This window comes from Triturus cristatus, chromosome 2_2 (genome assembly GCF_964204655.1).
Source record: "Triturus cristatus chromosome 2_2, aTriCri1.1, whole genome shotgun sequence".
Classification (NCBI taxonomy): domain Eukaryota; kingdom Metazoa; phylum Chordata; class Amphibia; order Caudata; family Salamandridae; genus Triturus; species Triturus cristatus.
In genome coordinates this window covers 508,819,311-508,833,399 of record NC_140582.1, presented here as the reverse complement: position 1 = coordinate 508,833,399, position 14,089 = coordinate 508,819,311, and the positions used below count along the sequence as shown (strand labels likewise).

The following is a 14,089-nucleotide window of genomic DNA, read 5'->3' as shown; positions in this document are numbered from 1 at the left end:
AATTAAATAAAGAAAGCACGATAGAGAGGACGCAAGTGGCTAGATTGGTTTTATTCACACCCCTACACATTAGCGCCCACTTACAGAGTTTTCCAGTGAAGCGCTACTTCCATTATTTCATCTTTCTTTGAACAGCATTGTTTACCCTGAGTGGGGAAGGGCACCATTCCTGGAGGTACTGCAATACCTGGTTGATGCATGGAGTGGAAAACGTTTAATGTGATTCTTATCAGCTGTTTTCCTTATTTTAGTTTATAAAATGTGTGACGTGTTCTGTGTTCAGGGATGTTGACTTTTTAAACCATACTGCTTATTTTTTGTAAGGATATAAGCAATGGACATTGCAACTGGTCCCTTCTGGGCCCTGTGGTCATGTCCTTAACTTTTCAGTCAAAAACACTCATTGATTTCTGAATAATACGTGTATAAGCATTAAGGTAACCACGTTGTTCCAGCTTACATTTCTCATTCTTTACTTAATCTTGAATTCCTTATGAGGGTTTGCTTTTTCCTAGATGTTATTACTTTTTTTTACAGGCAGCATATCACTCTTGTCTAGTGCATAATTTGAAATGAATCGCATCCAGGTGTTTAAAGCGGGGCACAATTGGGTTGTAGCTGCAGACAGTGTGAGTTTCTCTCAGTGGGGCAGTCTTAGCACCAGCAGGAGGACCCTAGCGGGGGCAAGTGTGGTTTAACCTTGAAGGCCTGCCCACCACAATCCATACTGAAGTTCACCTCCAGTCTTGCGGGCAGGCCTTCGAAGCAGCACACCCTAGAGCGACAGTGACTCTGTCACTGGGGGAACAGGATCCTTGAGGCCAGTCCGCCTCACCCATTGGTACCTCCATTGGCCATGTGTCAGCAGTAGTAGAGCAACTCACCATGGATTGGCAATGCAGGATTTGCACGCACACCAATTTAAATCTGCAAACACCTCGGTCTCTCTGCTTCATGCACAACCACTTTTTACCATGTGCAGGCTGCTTCGGGGCTACTGGAATTATGCAGCAAAGGAGGACAAAATTATGTCGCAGTGTTGACTAAATAATGCAGCAAAATAAAGGCTGCAGCGTAATGCAGTACATTTTCTGATACTTCATAATTTTGAGATTTTTACACATACTAACAGTCTCTGCAAATATTTTGCCTCATTAGTACCAGTGTAATATGCAAATGCTGCAGTGAGAAAGGTGACCAGTCAACCTTTGCAAAGGGCCCTCCACTTCGCATCAACACAAGTCATCTTTTTTAGTATCTTTTCATCGTTTGAGCAACAATTTTTTAGTTACAATCCTCAGAATATGCAGATGAAGTAGCAGAGCCATAATTATGTGGTAAACATTTGCAAACTAGGATATTTTGCCATTCATGTTTGAACTGCTCTTGTGGAAAAAGGGAGGAATAGTGCTGATGACAGAAACGGCATGGCTGGGTAACAATGGCTTGTGATTCCACTTTTAAGCGTATTTGGGACATTCTGCGATTGGAAACATATCCCACTTTGTGAATGTCTTTTAATGTCAATAACTCTTATTAAACATTAAATAAGCATGAGTATCCATTGGTTGAAGTAAATAACATAATAAGCAGCAAATGATCAGTAAAATGCCAAACAGATTCTAAAAATTGGGATGCTTTGCTCTTTGTGGCCAAACCCCTGACTCCGCCCACTGATAGAATCCTCAAGTTATTCCCGCCCTCTAATTTCCCGCCCACAGTTCCCCTACTTTTTCTGCCCCACTTTGAACACTGGATTTCACACAAGCACAGCAAAAGCACTGTGCAAGCGAAACCTAAAAGCCGGACCACATGACTCCGAAAAAGAAAGCAAAAATATTTACAGAGGCGATGATTACATGAGTTGAAATCAGCGGAGACCAGACATACCTAAAACACAATAAATACTTCCTGAAAGAATAACAATGTTGACAGAGGGCGGTGACGTGCCATTACGCTAGGTGGGTCTGCTAACATTCGAAAACAAATGTGTGAACATAGTCTAGAATATTATTCAATTGTTACAGAAATGTAATAGAGAAGCTCTCGCATAAGAGAGAACTGACTGAAGCACGCTGCTGAACAGGTGATTGATTACAGGTACTTTACGTATTGGTGTTTATCAATATGCCGCCCTACTGGTACCGTCGGGTCTTGTGTGGCCCTCAAAGTCACAGCAGCCGCCGTCCAGAATCTGTGAAAGATTATGAGAGCGAGGAGGCCGACCGACGCAGACTCGCCAGACAATCCCTCCCCTACGCTGCTATTGGTTGCTTCTCGTACTTCCGACCCCCGTTGCCAGGCGACAGGTTCGGCGTCCGGAATCACAGGGGGACAGAGAAAGTGAGAGCAGAGGGTGATCTGCGACCGCGGACCATTGAAGAAGCAAACAAGCAAAGTCTCCGCTAAAAGTGAGTGAGTCTCCCTGGTCCCCGCGCACGGGTTTCCACGGTGCCGTTCCACTGCCCTCTACTTTGGCAACTGCTAAAGTTGCCTGAAGTTTTCCGTGGCATATTCCCGTGCAGTTTTTCTGTGGCGGAGACGAGTACTGACTGCCGCGTGGCCCTGTGCTGTGTGCTATAAATCCATGTTCAAAAAGCATTTTGTTTTTTAACCGCACATTGCGTCTGCGGGCGTATTTTAGTGAATACCATTAAGGGGCAGAAGAGTCTGAAATTTCCCATTACAAAATGAAAATAGCCCCTTCCTAAACAAGAACAAACAACAAGATTAATGGCTTGCTTTAAGGCCAGAAGTTCTATTAGCACATGAAACTACCGCCTCCATCAACTCTCGTTCCGTCTCTCTAACTAGTTTTCTATTGTAAGAGTTGCAGGCAAGGGCTTGTGCCAGTAATGACGAAACCACATGAGAAATCAGATTCTCTCTCTTTCTCTACATCTGAATTGGTGAAATCATAGCTTTGTATAATCAACACAAACTTTTCTTTTTATGGTGTAACACTTTAATGTATATATGCATTGGGCTAATACAAACGTGATCACTTTACACCTATAATCCATGTAATCCATTTACATTGCTGATGCGCTGCTATCTCTCTCAGCAACTTAGAGCGCTTTCATAATGTGTATCCACACCACCATCTTGCACATCTATCACATGTCTAACAAATCAACTCTATTCGGACTTGTTTCATGCATTGATATCCCAATACTGAAAGAATTCATAGGGAGTAATGTGACTTACCTCTCTAGACACCCTCACCATGGACTAATGTTCCAGTACTGAATCAGTCACAGGGCACTGTTGAGTGCCTTCCTTGCTCAGCTGTCATCAGGCGTGCAGCACCCATTGGACTCAAAGGGCTTCAGCCCCACGTCGTGTGTGGCAGCCCGGGTTGAGACAGCTTCCCGGGCACACACACAGCCGCACCCGAGCACTTCACAGGTCTTTAAAAGACCATTTGCATATTAATGAGGCCTTGCTGTTGTTTCGCCCCTTCTAAGAGCCCCTGCAGCTCCACTCTGCCTATTGCTTAAAGATTCAGACCCCCCCCCCCGAAATTTTTTCTCAGCCCACCCCGAAATTTGGCTGTAGTTGCGCCTCTGTCTGCCATGCACCACTGTCCACACTGCAGAACATCCACTGAGCCTTCACTACATGTGTGTGAAATTTGTGTAATTTTCTTATGTATAATGATATCGCATGTGGGGGAAAGTGCGTAATTGCCATATTTTCATGCAAAAATATCCTGTTGTCTATTTTGGACGCAAAATGTTAAAAACAACAGCAAAATTGTGTTCTGGTCATTTTTGTTGTTCCCACACTCTCACATTATAATTATGTGGCATTACATAATTTAATGAATTGCACGTAACAAGCAGAAGGCGAAATTCCCAAAAGTATGTCAATTACTCTAGAAAAATTGAAATTTCACTCTGGCACAGAATTCACAACGGATCTATATCCTGATTTGTAGATTGATGTTCCAGAGCTAAAATATCCACTGTGCTCTCACCAAGATATTCTAACCTCAATTACATTATCTGCCATAACCTTAGTACCGTTGACACTAACAGCATTTTGACAAATTTATTTTGTCTAACGCATTATAATAGAGAGTTAAATCTAACTCCAGGAATCATAGGAGGGCATTACTGAATGTTTTTGTCAGCAACATCTGTACCGTAGAATCTATGTCTGCTTTTTCAAATTCTGACAACTATCACATGCACTGTGGCAGCACTCGGAAATGGACAGTTTTCATTTTCCCATTGAGTACTTTGTGGCCGCATTAGCAGTGGCAGAGAATGGATAATTATCCTTGTGAGTCTCAGTGGTAGCTGGGAGACACCTCTTTATCAATCCATTACCCTTGCAACCTGCTAAGATTTTGCAATTCAAAGGGATTGAGAGACGCGTCAAGACTCTCAGGTGGTCCTTCGTGTGTGTACTTTAAAAAAAAAACTGTATTGCAATCGACATTTGTTTTAAATGTTTCTAAACTACTCTTGTTAGAATTATAAGCCAGTCATTGCCTGTAGGCACTCTGCCCAAACAACGTACTTAAATAGCACTTCCGCTTTAAGATACGCGGTCTAGTGCTGGAGGGGGTTCAGCTGCTGCACAGCAGAGCTGATTGGTTGGTGGGCGGAAGGGGACTGCCTTATCAGGACGCTGGAGCCGACGCGCTGGGGACAGATTGAGAGACGGGTCAAGACTCTCAGGTGGTAGTTCGTGTGTGTACTTTTAAAAAAAAAACTGTGTTGCAATCGACATTTGTTTTAAATGTTTCTAAACTACTCTTGTTAGAATTATAAGCCAGTCATTTCCTGTAGGCACTCTGCCCAAACAACGTACTTAAATAGCACTTCCGCTTTAAGATACGCGGTCTAGTGCTGGAGGGGGTTCAGCTGCTGCACAGCAGAGCTGATTGGTTGGTGGGCGGAAGGGGACTGCCTTATCAGGACGCTGGAGCCGACGCGCAGCGGACGCACGCAGCGGGCGCGCCGCGGGGCCGTGCCTAAGGCAAGCCAGTCAGCGCCCGTCCACGCCCTGCCGGGACCAGGGGCCACAAATCCTGGCCAAAATACCTTGTATTCAGCAAACGAACTGCTGTCTTTTGCCACAGGCAATTATACCCTAAGCCCCCCCATCTGTTCAATATTGAAAGCCGAAAACCTCCTAAGGAACCCGGGGCAGCCCCTGACCCTTCATGTGGGCCCTTAGTTCACCTTCTACCCAGAGCAGGGAACCCATTAGGTTTGTCAGTGGCAGTTTTGAACACTAGATCTCTACAAAAACACCATCTTGAGATTTTCACTCTCCTTCAGGAGGGGGATATTGATATTCTGTCCCTGACAGAAACCTGGATGGGGGACGCATCAGTCCCTGACATTATTTCGTCCCTGGCAGGGAATTTTGATGCCGTTTGGCACAATAGGCAAGATAACAGAAGAGGGGGAGGGGTGGCTACTCTTTTTAAATCTAGTTTTATGGCTACCACGATAATATCAGAAAGTTTTGATAGCTCTGAGGTTCTAGGAGTTAAGTTGATCTTTAACTCCTCCTGTTTCGTACTCCTGACAGTTTATCGTCCCCCGGATGCATCCCCTGGCTTCTGCGATCATTTTGGTGAAACCTTATCGGACCTTAGCACACGCTATCAAAAGCTTATGGTCGTAGGAGATTTTAATTTCCATTGGGAAAGAATCCCACAAGCCAAACAAATTGACATGACAATGTCGAATTTAGGCTTCCGTCAACTGGTGAACTGCCCCACTCACATCAGGGGGCACACCCTTGATCTGGTTTGGTCATCTAACCAGCAAGACAGGCTCCTGAACGTTCTCCCATGTGCCTGGTCGGACCACTCCTTAATCTCCTGCTGGGTCCCTTTGGATAGCTCCCCCACCCAATCTCGCTCGGAATGGAGGAGAGTGCGAAGCTGGCATAAGATCCAGACGGGAAATCTCACAGACACCCTTCAGAGACTAACCCTATGCAGGCCGGAGGGAGGTTATGCCAACATTGACATAGCCAGCCAATCCCTTAATAACACCCTCCAATCAGCTATAGACCACCTAGCTCCAGAACGCAGGGAAAGAATAAAGCCCAAACATAAGGGGGCTCCCTGGTTCAATGAAGCTTTGCGGGTAAATAGGCAGAGCTTGCGTAAGGTGGAGAGACAGTGGAGGAAAACCTATAACTCCACTGACCTGATCCTTTACAAAGCTGCTCTGGCTCTATATAAGAAATCTATCACTTCTAGGAAAGCCGAATACTATGAGGCTCGGATTACAGATGCCCCTAATAAACAGAAGGAAACTTTCAAGATCTTAAAGGAACTCAGTAAAAAGGTCGACACCAAATCAATCTCAATACCTTTCAACGTCGATACCTTGCAGACTTTCTTTCTCCAGAAAGTGACAGATATTCTCTGTGAGATCGACAGATCTCCTGTTGCTCTGAGTTCCCAGGAACTGGCACTGCCTTCCTCCTCATCAGCTCAACTCCTCACAGATTTTCCCCCTTTGGACTCAGAAGCCCTGGCATCATTATTTAACAAAACCAAATCCGGTTCACCGGCCGATCCATGTCCGCCTAGGATCTTCCAGATGGCCCTCCCAGCCTTGGATTGCCAGATCCTCACACTTCTTAATAATTCCCTGGCCACCGGCCAGGTACCATCCAATTTGAAGGAGGCTAGAGTCATCCCCTTATTGAAAAAGCCAGGAGCTGACAGGGCTGAGCTGAAAAACTATCGGCCTATCTCACAACTCCCTTTCCTAGCTAAGGTCATGGAGCAGCATGTCTTGAAAGTACTATCCGGTTTTCTTGAAAATTCTGAGCTACTCCACCCACGCCAGGCCGGCTTCAGAGCCCACCACAGCACGGAGCTAGTTGTGTTATCTGTTCTTGATGACCTCAGATTAAAGGCTGATAACAGAGAGCCGAGCGCCCTAATACTTTTAGACCTCTCCGCAGCATTCGACACGGTCAGTCATTCTATTCTACTGACTCGACTGGCGGATTTGGGATTTAGGGGTGCCGTCTACAATTGGCTAAAGTCCTTCTTATCGGGGACGATCGCAAAGGGTTCAACTCGGCGATTATACTTCAAACAGGGGTGATATTCCCTGTTGCGTGCCTCAGGGCTCTGCATTATCCCCTCTGCTTTTCAATATATACTTGCAGCCCCTAGTGACTGCACTGTCTAAACTCGATTGCCGAGTTTTTAACTATGCAGACGACAATCAACTTATCCTGAGCATTGACAACTCGGCCCAAGCTCAAGAGACAGTTCAAAATATCCTAAGATTCACCACTAACTGGATGACGGTTAATTCCTTGAAAATTAACCCTGACAAAACGGAGGTCCTCGTCATTCCAGCAAATAACAACCTCTGGAGTGGCTTGTTTTGGCCCAAAGAACTCGGGGCCCCTCCATGTCCGTCACCAGTTGTGAACAGTCTGGGAATCAAGATCGATTCAGAACTCTCCTTGAGTCACCAGGTCTACTCAGTGGTGGGCATCTGCACCGGCGTCCTGAGACAACTGAGGAAACTGGTCCCCCTCCTATCAGTTTCCTCTATGAAATCTATAGTCTCAGCTACTGTTCTATCGCGCCTCGATTATGGGAATGCGCTCTATCTAGGACTCCCTCTGAAACTTATGAATCGACTCCAGGTTGTACAGAACGACGACGCCAGGCTGATTTTTAGCCTTCCTAGGAGGACCCATGCTTCACCCTTGCTGCACAAGCTACACTGGTTGCCTGTCAGACAGTGCGCAAAATTCAAAGGCCTGTGCATTGCTCACAAAACCCTCTATGGCCACGCCCCCGGCTACATAAGGGAACGTTTAGTTAAATACGTGCCAGGGCGAGTACTTCGCTCTACAGATGCCTCCCAGTTAGTCTGCCCTCGGAGCAATTTGGCTACCAAGGGTGGACAAGCTATCTCAGTTATTCTGCCACGACTCTGGAACCAACTGCCGGATACTTTACGAAAGGAATCAGGTTTGCTTCCTTTCCGGAAGCTGCTAAAAACTCTGTTATTTAAATACACCTTTTAACCTAATTCACCACCAAGACTGTCCGTACCGGCCTGAATGCAACCTCTTTTCTGTCAAGCGCTAAGAGACCTGTTGGTATATATGCGCTATATAAATAAACATACAAATACAAATACAAATTACAGGAGACGCGCTAGCAGACTCTGTTTGCCTGCTTCACCTATTGTTGTGACCCTACTGGGGTGGCACTATGTCCCCCAGCACACTTTGCCGCTTAGAGGAGGGGCTGGAAGACATTGACGTGCTCTTAAGTGCCCGACACAGCCCGTGGCGTGGGACGTGCTAGCAGGCTCTGTTTCTATGCATCACCTGTTGTTGTGACCCTGCTGCGGTGGGACTTTGTCCTCCAGCACATCTTGCCATTTAGAGGAGGGGCTGGAGGACATCGATGCACTCTTAAGTGCCTGACACAGCCCGCGGCGCTGGACCCGCCCAGACCCGTTCCCGAGCCAAGACTGGGCCAAGACGGGCCTGTCTTAACCCATCATAGACTAGGCTGGGCCCAAACCCTTGGTTTTGTCTTCTCCCACCCCTTGCTTTAAAGGTACATGTTATACTGCTGCTCAGCCTGGGTGACTGTGTGAGAGAATGTTGGTGAATGGCATGTTCATGTGTGTGAGAGTCAGTTGGTGGATGGGCTGAGCAGCAGTGAGGCTGCTCCTTGTGGGGCTCTCTTATGTAACATCCTAACTGATTAAAGATACCTGAAGAACCTACGTGAATGGACTACTTTTATTTACAACATATTTTGGCGACAATTTGAGAAGGAAGAACCTGCGTGTGCCACCTGATTGGACTAAAACTGTCAGCTTTGAAGTAACTGAATTGAAGCTGAAGAAATTGAAGTGGAACTTCAAGAATCTGGCACCCCGAGCCCCACCAGTGACCACCCCATCGGTCTCCCCAACCCGTGAGTGCCAGTTTAAGTTGGACTTTCTCTTCCTCCACCCTCATGCCTTGGAACTGCTTTCCTTGTCTCAACGCGAAAGTGCCAGTTTCTGCTGGATTTTCTTTCTCCCTGCCTTGGTGCCTTGGATGAGGTGTCCCTGTCCTACATTGGGAGAGTGCCTCCCATATGTGGAGTTTACCAGAGGAGTAACTAGTTCCACCCTCCTTGTGTTTTTCTACTGCCAAGTTACCCAGAGACCTACTTTACCCAGTTACCTACTTTACTCTGTGACCGTTGTGAGGGGAGAAGGTCCGCTGTTCCTGCTTGTGCCCTCAGTAATTCATTGTTACTTGTTATTCGCCGTAACAACTCACCGGCTCCCCAGAGTAATCAGAGAAATTGTCACCCCTGATGAGATAATACATTTATTTAACTTGGAACGGACTGCTGGCGGTGACTGTGAGTACTTTGTTTTCTTTACTGTGCATTACCACAGCGTGTGTCTCCACCACAGCAGTTGAACCTGCTGCCACACATTCAAAACATGCCTCGAGCACACACCGAGCCCGTGCATGCTTACCTTTCTCCAGCTGTCACGCGATGCCTCCTTTCCGTCCTCTGTGACGTCTGCTCGTCCATGAAGTTTCTTGCTGTCTGGCACGTTTGGAAGCACGGTGATGCCGGTAGCTATCCGTCGCAACATCACCGGTGCGTGCTACCATCTTGTGGTTGGCAGAAGTCGTAAGTGTTCCGGTCCATATAACTTGCCAACCACGTCTGTTGCCCGTGAATTTACTACGCACAATTGAAGGAGTTTGGAGCCGTTTACTGCTGCTATTCTCCACTTAATTCCTGTGAATAGAAGTATTTTATTTCTCCGCTGCGTAGTGTTCCTTGGTCAGTGTCTGACACGCAGGAAAACTCACCTATGCACGTACTATTGTCGCTTGCAGAAACTGGTGAGACTTTTCCATTTCCTAATCCATGGTTTCCTCAGCACTCATCATCACTATGTGCAAATGACCATTACCTGCGCTTGAATTTGATATTGGACACATTAGTGATCCATTTATTATCTGCTTGTTATCTTCTGACATTAAAGTGTTATTTTAATTTTAGCCATTTTTTTTGTGCGATGATTTACTGTTGCAGAGGTTTTGTATGTACTCTACGTGCGAAGATTTCTGTACGTGTTTGACTGGTGCTCCTTTTTAGTGTGTGATTGTTTGTTCATACTTAATTCACCTTGTGAAGTTTGTGTGCCTTACACTCTATCCCCCTCACGTCATGGTTGTTTGAGGAGTGTATCTTGTAAGAATATTTACTCCCTTGTGAGAAGTTTTTTTTTTTTTTTGGGAAGTCCCTCTATATTGCCATTATTGTATGTACTTTCTCTTATGTTTTGTGAGAATATAGTTTATTTTGAGCCTAAGTGCACTGCTCAATGTGTTTCTACTACAGTGCTTGTCCTTACTTCTTAAGTTTATAGACACGTAATTCAGAGTTTCAAGCCTGTTTTTCTAGAGTGAGTGTTTACCTTCTCTTTGATTTTTTTTCAATAGGGTGTTGTGCTGATGTCTCCCACTTTTCAGTGGCTATGGGTTGGTGCAGTGTTACCACCCATCGTTGTACGGATTCGTAGAGTGAGTGTTTTTCCGTTTCATTGATGTTGTTGCTTGATATTCAGCTGTGCATTTACTTACGATTCTTATTTTCATCTGCATTGCATTTTTCTTCCCTCGCATGTCAACGTTTGCGTTGGGAGTGGTTTCCCTCGCATGTCAAGGTTTGCATTGGGAGTGTTTTGTCTCGCACGTCAAGGTTTGCGTTGGGAGTGTTTTGTTCTGTGTGGAGTCCCTTCCACACATCACACCCCAACTTGCTGTTGGGGAAAGTGTATATGTTCTGTGTGGTCCTTTTCCCACACATTCCACTTCAACTTGTGTTGTTGGGGGAAGTTTTGCAATTATTGTGGTGATGTGATGTTATTATGTTTTGTGTGGATATCCTCCAGGCATGCATACTGTGTTTTTTTTCCTTATTGGATGGTTCTCCTTCACACTTTTGTTGTTGGCACCCTTTTCTTGTGTTTGCCTGGCCAGCTTGCATGATTCTGGTACTTTGGTTTGTTGGTTGATTTGGTGTGGGAGTGTGGGTAGTGTTCTTATAAGAAGGGAGATGGTGCATTAGTGTTTTGTACTTGTCTTCCCATGCCTCTTTCTATTTACTTCATTCTTTCCGCAAGAATTTGCCACCTTTAATTTTCATGCTACTTTTCAGAACTATGATATGTTATTTATGTCATGCATTTGTTCTGATACCATTCTGAGAGTTTTTGTATTCCCTTTGTTGGTGAATGGAATGTTCATGTGTGTGAGTCAGTTGGTCGATGGGCTGAGCAGCAGTGAGGCTGCTCCTGGTGGGGCTCTCTTATGTAACATCCTACCTGAATAAAGATACCTGAAGAACCTACATGAATGGACTTCTTTTATTTACAACAGTACAGTGAGACTAAGAACACTAGTTTAGGTTTTCCTAGGTCATTTGTGTGTTTTGAGTCTTTTGAGGTTTACTTTGTGGCTAAAATGGGCAAGAGAAAGGCTTTGCCTGGGTGCTCGGGCACCCCTTGTTTATCTTCTTCTCACCCGCGCACTACTATTGACAAGTTTTTAATGGTGGATTTGGTAGCCAAGGAGATTAAATTAGCAGAATGTCGGCCTTCGTTAACAGCCAAAGACTTTGCACATCTTAATTACTCTTGACAACTTATTCTGCTCCAGTGTATACTGATGATATATCTGCCAATACAGCGCAGCCAGCTACTTGGTCTTTTGTAAGGGATAGCCCTAGAGTCTGCATCAGGGATAAGGAGGCAGTTCAAGATCCTGTAGGCCTTCTAAATGAGGGGGTTGAGCAAGGTTTGATGGATGAAAAAGCAATAAATTGTTGTCCACTAGATATAGCTCCCAGCCATGATCCAGTTCTTGATACGGTGCCTAAACGCAGAAAAAGGGCTGTGAAAACCAAACCTACATGCGGATTGTTGCACCTGCTGTCCTCAGGTCTGATGATTTTTCTGAGGCCCCTGCAGTGATCGTCAACCCTTGGGACAGCATAAGCACATGTTTAGTGATCTACTAGATGCTAAATTACGCCTGCTTTTTGTTTGGCTGGACATTATTGGGGCAAATTTGGACAAGCTGGCTAGTTTAGGGTCAGTCTTCTCTCGGACTTTACAGCCCAAATCGATTGCAGGCATTAATCCTATGCAAATACCTCAAACACCAACTGCAGAACACTCAGCCTTTAATAGTAAGGGTAGTGATGTTGAATCTACCACAGCACCGTTTCCCATGTCTCCAAACCTCTTCCATCTTTATTACCACAGGGGGCTGCTGTTCAGGAGGTTCAGGCTTTGTCAGATTCTTTAGCCCATCAGGCTGATACCAGATATTCAAGGAAGAGGGGAATGTGGGGAGAAAATGTGGCCTAACGACTAGGAGCTGGGGAACCGGGTTTGAGTCTCGGCAGGGACGCTCCACATTCTGTGATTCTGGGCAAATCAGTTAATCTCCTCAAGCCTAGCAGAAATGAATGTGTCCCTCTGTAACGTAACTGGTGCTCATGTAAGGCGCTCTGATACCTAGTTCGCGCTATATAAAACTCCACAAAAAAAAGGATGGGTCCTTTTCCTGTGATAGGTTTGCCACCTGCCTCATTCCCGTTTGTTATTGTGTTAGCGGAGGTCTCTAGCCTGCCTATTAGCCAATTCGAATCTATAAGGACCTTTTGAACAAAGTAACTCATTGGCTGAATTATAATGCGTACAGACATCAGGATCTTTGTAATGAGATGGGGGGGGGGGGGCTGCCAAGGAAAGCTATTTAATGGTGACACAATAATTATTAATGTTTGTAACCCTTAAGTGGCAAGTGAGGTGCTGACACAAACTAGGACTGGAATGATTAAATCCAATGTGATTAGGCTTCTGGCCTTTGGTTTCTTCTCCAGGCATTTGGCGCCTGCTGCACCTAGATTTAGGCCTCATCCCTCTGCTCAATCTGTTAATAGATCTCATCAGGACAGGTTTTTTCCCCTCCACAATCAATTTGCTGCACTGTCAGAGCTGGAAAATACCGAGTTACGTCTTGATCATGATGGTGTCTGTGTTGGTGTTATGGGGGCCTGTCAAGTTCCTGGGGATGGCTTCCCCCCCACCAACCACTACACCAAAGCTGTTAACATCTAGCAAGACTCTTGTCGTTTATGCCTCTGAAACCTCTTTACCTTTGTCCTTGCCCCAAATATGCTCAAGGGTAAATGTATAAGGTGTTTCTGTGACTAAAAGTAGTTTTATTGTCAAGCTTCTTGGCTGGAATGTAACCGGTCTTGCCTCTAAAATATATGATGTGGGGTGGCAATTATTAATTAAGGAGTATGATTTTATATTTATGCAAGAAATCTGGGATGTTAATTAAACTGATTTTGATGGGTATATGCGTTATAACCTACCGGCTTTGCTTTCATCAGCGGGTCGTGTAAAAAGGGGATTGGTGGCCTGGTTTGAGGTCAATATTGGCTAACTATCTTATCAGTTGCAGTTGCTTCCAATATGAATGTGACCCAGGTTTGTGATCTGAGCCGGGGGAGTAACTCTACGATGATTATGTTGAATTTTTATAATGATGACTTCTCCACTAAGAACAACTTGAACTTTTATTGCCTATTTTCCCTGATTCATCCTCTAGAGGAGGAAGTAGCAGAGTCTGGTATCTCCTTCGACCTCTTGCTGGCGGGTGATTTTAATGCTAAATTAGGACACTTGCCCCCTTTGACTGAAGCAATGTTTGACCCACTTACTAGGGAAGATGATTTGAAGGTCATGGATGCAAGGGGGTGCCTTTTATACCATGCTGCTGGATTACGATCTTCAGGATGTGGTCTCCAATTTTTCTCTGTCAGCAACTTTGACTTTTGCTGGGAAGGGTAATAGTTCAATAATTAATTATATATTTTTTGCTTAAGGAGCTTTTTACCTTTGATGACAGGGCAGAGGTCTTTATATAAGCTTTAAGTGATCACAATCCACTAGTTACCCAGATTTTGGTGCCTTTAAAGCATCATGGGGCTGTTATTGGGAGTAAGCAGGTGTTAGTTACCAAG

The 14,089-nt window shown here is 45.1% G+C and overlaps 1 protein-coding gene across 2 annotated transcripts in view; it reads left to right on the top strand.

Annotated features, from left to right (window-relative positions):
• Positions 1-2,283: 2,283 nt before the first annotated feature.
• Positions 2,284-14,089, top strand: part of TTC29 (tetratricopeptide repeat domain 29) — a 1,075,828-nt gene continuing 1,064,022 nt past the window's right edge. For both annotated transcript variants that reach the window (XM_085643268.1, XM_085643267.1), the window contains exon 1: positions 2,284-2,411. The gene's annotated coding sequence lies outside the window, so the exon portion shown is untranslated. The remainder of the gene's footprint in view (positions 2,412-14,089) is intronic.